The sequence below is a fragment of the Stegodyphus dumicola genome, chromosome 2 (genome assembly GCF_044657685.1).
Source record: "Stegodyphus dumicola isolate Sdum_Otavi_A_Nest chromosome 2, ASM4465768v1".
Lineage (NCBI taxonomy): Eukaryota > Metazoa > Arthropoda > Arachnida > Araneae > Eresidae > Stegodyphus > Stegodyphus dumicola.
In genome coordinates, this window is record NC_140769.1 from 179,307,283 (window position 1) to 179,314,756 (window position 7,474).

Below are 7,474 nucleotides of genomic sequence, written 5' to 3' on the forward strand. Positions count from 1 at the left end.
TATGATACTGTAATAAGCCGTATGATAACAAACGTTAACTTAAAGTTTCATCTAATGAAAAGTAATTACCTGCAGCTTCTTCGGGACAGAATACGGAAAATAAATACGAGCATGTATAAATATGATGTATACTACTGTAACCGTTTTCACCTCTCTTTCTCTAAATAACTACTTTTATTTGACATGCGATCTGTTTTAGTAGCAACGATGATATCACCTATTTGTATTCATAATTAATCATATTGATTATATTGATATACAGTATTATAGAGAAACTGTGTTCACTTGAAATGGCTAGAGAAGACTTACTATGTAAAAAAGTAGAATAATTGTACAAATGTATAAAATTCTAATATAATCGGTAAAATATCTTTCTGAATGCGTTTCGACAGATTTAAACGCTTACTGTGTGCTTCGGCAGCTGATAAGGGATAGGGTGAATTCTGTACTGTAAATAAAAATTTCTCTCTGCATACTATAGTCATAGGATAGCAATTTATATACATTGCTACGAATTTTGTATAATGTAGCATGAACGGCCTCAAGAGGAAGTTTTGCCAGAAAAGTAAGAACGTTTAAGTAATTGGCTATCAAGCTAAATTTTCGAGATATCGCCAAGCTGGCTATGGTTTTGGCAATTAATTTTTGTTGCCAAATTTGACGAAAAAGCGCCAAAAGTTACTAAACTTTGTGACCTTGGTTACATTTTGGTACAGTCCCTGTATAATTGAATAACTGTAATTGATCCCTATATGTAACTTAACTGAAACTATCATATGGGCTATATCTTCACGTAAACTGCTACGCTAATTCGTGGTAGCATTATCTTAATTGCCTAGTAAAGCTGATACGTATTCTGCGAACCATCGCCCTCCATCTCCTTAGGTCTAGGACAGTACTCATTCCCAGTTCTTCCCCGCCTTCTTAGCATGCCTTCGTTGTGTAGTGATCGTCACGCTCGATGCGTCTTCTAGAGGTCCGTGGTTCAAGTCTCGGTTAGGGTACTGTTAATTTTTTAAGTCTTCTGCTTCCAAAATACCTATAATGTCTCTACATTGGCGCAGGAACGAAAAGGGGGTGGGTGGATGATGATTCTCCACCACCAAGATCTGGCGGTTGGGTTCCCTATTCCCCAGTCGCCCTTTAAAAGGGGGAGTATGCAAGATATTTCTCCCACCTTCTTACCATGCCCCTCGTGGTGTAGTGGTCAGCACGCTCGGCTTATATTCGAGAGGTCCGTGGTTCGAGTCCCGGCGTGGGCACTGCTCGACTTATTGCAAATACTTGTTGTTATAACACTTGCTGCAAAGTCATATTAAGAAATGTATATCAAAGTGCTTTTTAAATTACTCACTCTCTTAGGCTGATGGGCAGAAGTTTTATAATACAGAAGATAATTAAAAAATACCAGGTCTTGCCAATTGGCTAGCTTCTAATCATTGTCTGCGTCGAGCAGACGGCACGAAGTGAAACAATAACACACCTACGAGGTTCTAGTAACGTGATTATTTTTATCTCGAATTAAATATTGTTGAATGGGAAACCAGAAAATAGCCTGTATGTCATTTACATTAAAATAGTACTGATAGTACCTTTTTTTAACTAGAATTTGCGTTTGGAGAATTAACCTTGCAAATGGAATGTTTTAACGCTAAATTAGTATTTTAAAGTTTCTCCAACGTTAATTTAAAAATAAAAAGTCTCCAGACGTTGCAGCTTTTAAATGTAGCCTAACTATATATTTTTATGCTTTAATCACTTATGGAGCAAGATCGAATCTCGCAGCAGAATGCTCTTCCGGCGCTTTTGAAGTAGAGAGTTGAAATTAGGTTATTTTTAATTAACATGGTGTCGCCTTCCCTAATTGATGCACTTAATGCACTTAAAGTACTTTTCTTATTTAACCGCGACGAAGTTTGAAATTCATGTCTTTCCTGCATCCACATTAATATTCCTAGCTAAAATTCTAAGAGCGTTTTACATGCTCTTAGAAAGGAAACTAAAAGTATGTAAAATTATCTGGCGTTTTTTTATCAGAAACGTTCCCATAGAAAGGATATAGAATGTTGTGCTAAATCATTAACTAGTTACATATATTGATATTTTTATTTCATTTTCAACCAGAACCGAAAACTGAAAATTTCAGGCCTTAGACTGCAACAAATTTTCTAACCTGTATGTATTACCGAAATTTCATAAATCTCCAGTTAAATTCCGGTTTATTACTAACGGTACTAAAAGTTACAAAAAGGCAATTGACTGCCATTTTGTTCTCAAGCTGAAAAAAAATTGTACTGTTATTTTTGTAGAAATTAATATACAGCACCATTCCAATGGGATTACAACAACGTTCCTTTTCTTTCTGTGCTTTAAGGTGTTGAAGTAAAATAGATCAACTTTTATGATTTTGTAAATTTATGTACGTCTCTTCTACTAACAAAAATTTACGAACTCTTTTAACTCTGTCTTGGATTTTTCCGGAAATGCTGACAGTAATTGCCTAAAACTATTGGAAAAATTTTCTTAATTTTGCACTGTTTGATATCTTCATTCAGTTTATAGAATTTGTTAAAAAAAAATCCAATGGAAACGAATTTTCCAACAGAAAATTGTAACCTTTACCATTTCAAAAAGGAATTTCACTTTAAAAAATCACTTAATCATATAACCTTTACCTTTCAGAAAAGAATTTCACTTTCAAAAATCACTTAATCATGTAACCTTTACCTTTTCAGAAAGGAATTTCATTTACAAAAATCACTTAGTCAAGTTGATTAAAATTACTTTATGAGGTATTTCTCCCGCCTTCTTAGCATGCCTTCGTAGTGTAATGGTCAGCATGCTCGGCGCGTATTCGAGAGGTGCGTGGTTGGAGTCTCGGCGAGGGCATTGCTCATTTTTCATGTCTCCTGCTTCGAAATAACGTAATGTCTCTACAACTTGACTAATATTTTAAGTATATTGGTTTTGCAATAAATAATTTTGAAAAAATATAGAAGCAAACAATATTTATCCTTCAAGTTTTATTCTTGATAAACTTAATACCACACAAAACAAAATCACCTATTTAAATATACACATTTTTTATTACAAAAAAAAAACTTAAACCTTATAACAAAATAATAGATTTTAATTGTAACACAATAAAATGAACTAACTTGGGATTCTAACATTTCTAAGAAAATATTAGATAACACAATTCACATTACCTTCTTGGAATCAAGAATATTGTACGGAAGTTAATTACTTTCAAGAAGAGATCCTCCTTTTAACCAATACTTTGACTGAAAATAAAGTTCTGAAATATTTTGTTAACCTTTCTATTAAAAAATGCAGGCATTAACTACCAAATTTAATCTTTTTTTATTACGAAATAATCGTGTTATTTCAAACCTAAAGCAGGATTGTAACTAAAATTAGAGATTTGTAAATCCTGTAATTATATCTTTTTCAAGTGTACAGTTTCTATACTGTTGTTAACCAGGCCTGATATTCATTTATTTAGACGCATTGTAGCCGAATTGCATGAAGACTTTATTCTTTAATCTTACTATTTTCGATTACCGTAACGTTTCGTTAGAATATTTTTAACTCTTATTTAGCTATTTTGTCCAGCTCGTTCAAGCTTCTTTAAAATACTTTGGCAACTCTTTTTCCCCCACAGTCTCAAAACACTGTATTTCAGAATAATTTAACAGTCTTCTTATTTTAAGCAAATTTTAAAGCTGCACATCGTAGTAAACAATCTTCGCTTAGTTTATACGTTATAAGTACAACGTCCAGTACCCAATTTTAACCTTAAGTTGGTCTTTTCAAGTTTGTGCAATAGTTTTTAACAAAACTGATGGTATATATGACACCCTCTCACATGCTTAGTACCATGTGATAGCTGTCGTTAGCGCCATTTCTTCCAATCACATATTATCATGAGCACTGCTTTTTTTTAGAATTAAGTAAGTTTTTAGTATTTTTATGCTTTCGCTTTTAGTTGTTTTTAGGATTTATTCCGAAGCTAATTCATAGGTAATAAAACCGTACAATTTTAACTTTCATTTATGAAGAAAGCAATGAAGTTTCTAAAATGTGCTTAAGCTATAAAGGCAAGCAATGTTACTTTGAAAAATAAGGATATTCGAAATAAGCCTTTTAGCATATTTTGGCTTTTTGTATTTTTAACTGGAAAATTGACATAATTTGTAGCTAGAGATTTTATTTCATTTTTTTCGTACTAACAACTTTTTTTTTAGTTTTGTACTTTTGTATTTAGTTTCTTTCGAGGTCTGAATTCGCTTTGGGGTATATTCTTGACTATATTTGACAGTGGAGATTGAATTTTGCAAAACACTTTTTGTGCATGTATTAATTTCAATTTGGACTCTTGTTTTTGTTCATTCAAATAGTCAGGAGGGATGAAACGTGTGTTCAGAACGCCTTAATTGTTCTTGTTTAATGCTTTAACTAATTACCCCCTGAAGAATCTGCTTGAAACATTAAGCAATATAATACATTAAATTTCAGTTTTTCATTAGTGGTTTTAATAATATTTTTAAACAAATTTTATAGCTTATTATTAAATTTTTAAAAGCTTGACTAATTCTTTGTTTCGGTTGCTTAAAAATTTGATAATTTTTTCAGTCCTTATTTTTCTTTACAGTAGTTTATTTTTCAATTTCCAGGATAATATAATCTTTTTCTAGTAAAACATTTTATTTTGTAAAGTTATATGTATGCAGGATGAGTTTGCTCTTTACATGCGTGTTAAAAAGTGAAGATGTAAAATTGTGTTATTTTCCCATAATTTGTATTTATATAACTGTAAAATTTTTATATTATCTCCGTACTTACTTTAACTAGCTTAACATACGTAATTTACTTAACAATGTATTTAATTCTGAGTATGTGTTTCATTTCTTAAATTTAACTTTACTAAACTTCATATTTACGCGTATGCATGCTTTACTACATACATTTGTAATTATTCTACTTGTATATATTTCATCCTTCGACATGTATTTGTGGAAGTATTACGAAGTTGTTTATTCATTAACTCAAAGTTTTGTTTATTCCGATTGATGTGCTGTCATTTCTGACCAAAATGTTTCGTAAAGTTGGAGACTACAGTAAGCATATTCAAAATGACTTTTAGCGACATCTGCCTATTCGCATCTGCATATTTCTCTAGTTTGCGAAGTTGACAATAATTGTTTTCTTAACATTTGTTACTAATAAATTAGTTGATTAAGGCAAAGCATGTCGATGGCTTTGCCTCGACCTGGCAAGAGACTGTGTTTGGAATAGAATTTTAAGGGAAATTCGTTCATTTTGTAAATATAAAGAATCAGATATTTATATTGCGTATCTTTACTTGAGATAAAATGCAAAAAATTGTTATGAGCGGGTATAAAGGTAAACTTAATTGATCTGAATATAAGATGAATATGTGTGTGTGATTATGGCAAAGCCTCGAGGGCTATCTGCCTAAGAGAAGGGATGCCTTCGTGGAGGACTTTCTATTGGAAACTGGCTCGTATACACGTTACACATGGGGAAAACCACAAAAACGCCCATGCAGCCAGCCCGTTCGCGGGATTCGAACCTCGGACCGAACTACCAGTGTTCAGCGACTTTACCGCTCGGCCGCTGGTGGGCCCCAAAGATGAATATGAAACCGCCTTATATATAAAAAAGGTCCATTTATATCTCACAGTACACACATATATATATATAGATAGATAGATAGAGAGGGGGGTGATCCAAAAGCAGTAGAAAAAATAAAAAAATAATATTTCAAAACCTATAGCTATTGCACGATGCCACAGAAAGACATGGTACTTTTTAATAGCGAAATTTTTCTGTGTATTCATACACACTAAGATCTATGCGTATGTAGAAAGATTAAAAAATAACGGAAAAACTAAAAATTTAATTTTGCGAAAAGTATAGACATGGCACACGATTCGAACTTCGCAGAAATGAACAGAAAAACAACGTTTTTTTAACAACGATGATTTTTAATGTCGGAATAATTATATTTTTATTAACCAGTTTGGCACTGAAAGATTTTCGTTCATTTCTAATTGACGGTGCCACTTAATTTCAGTATTTCACTTCGCGAAGGAAAAGTGTTCATGAAAAAACTCTCGCCATTCATTAAGTGATAATGCTTAAAATTTATCATTAGCACGGAGATAAATATTGCACAACAAAAACAAAATACACTGATATACTATTTCGTGACACTAAATAGGAATAGAATTTGGTTGTTTTCTTTTTCTCAGTGTGAGATTCTTTTGAAAATGGCATTCAAGAGTAAAAATCAATAACAGATTTTTTTTTTTCATTTTAAAAGCTCGAGAGTAAGTTTCCGTATTTCCTTTTTAATATAAAATTGAAAGCTATCAAAAACATATTATATTCGAGATAGTAGTCATTTAAACTCGAATAAAATCAGTTCTTCAAAAATAATAATAATAAATAAGTGGGGATTTGTGTAGTAGTAATTCATTAAAATAATGAACGAATCTTTGAAAAGTATTAATTGTATTTAATCCTTTATTCAGAAATTTTAATTATTCCCAGGATACGAAGGCTTTCTTTTATTGGCTGTTGGTGAACATGTTGTGAAGCGAAAAAGCAAAAAATTAAATTCATTATCCCTATAATTCAAATAACGATGTATTACTAGAATTTTAATTACAATAAAAATACCTTGGCTAAGATGCTTTACGGAACTTCAACTAAAAAATAAAATGTATTCTCTGGCGAATTTTCATACCCGTGTATTGAAAGATTAACTTCAGTTTATCGAACAAAGCGCTGCAAAATTTAATGTGCATCTGCCACGGGTATTTATTGGGAAACGAATTTTCCTTTGCTGGGCATTTATAAAATTAATGGAAGAATAATTTATCAAATTCGATTGTGATATCAGAGTTTACCTTTTAGAACTTACTTCAAACTTACGTTATATTTGGATTGGATTAGATTACGATAAAGCAGACTAGAGCTTACTGCCTATGGAGAGGAGTTCCATTGCGAAAATGTTTTAAAGGAAACAGGTTCGTATTTACGATACATGAGAAAAAAAAAAACAGAAATTTCTTATGCAGCCAGCTCATTCGGTGGGATTCGAACCATCCTTGGATTAAATTAGAATTCTGATATAATTTTATGTTTTTATTCCATAGATTAAATGACAGTTCCCATACGGTTTCAGGACTTCATCACTTGGCAAATTAAATTTTGTTTACGAAAGCAATGCCATTTTTATCGATATCAAGATTATAACAGCAATTTTAGACTGTTTGAGGTTCAAGTCTTTGAGTTTAACAAATGGTTAAGAAAGCGGTTACTTTTGAAAGAATCTAACCTCTGTGAGAATAAAAGACGATATAATTTTTTGCTCGTGTACAGTGTTTAATACTAATAACTTAAAATGGCATATTCGTTTTAATTTGTATTTACTTTTTTCCTT

The 7,474-nt window shown here is 31.8% G+C and overlaps 1 non-coding gene across 1 annotated transcript; it reads left to right on the forward strand.

The window, feature by feature from the left end:
• Positions 1–1,188: 1,188 nt before the first annotated feature.
• Positions 1,189–1,262, forward strand: TRNAI-UAU (transfer RNA isoleucine (anticodon UAU)). The gene has a single exon. It is a non-coding gene; the product is annotated as a tRNA-Ile (tRNA).
• Positions 1,263–7,474: the final 6,212 nt, after the last annotated feature.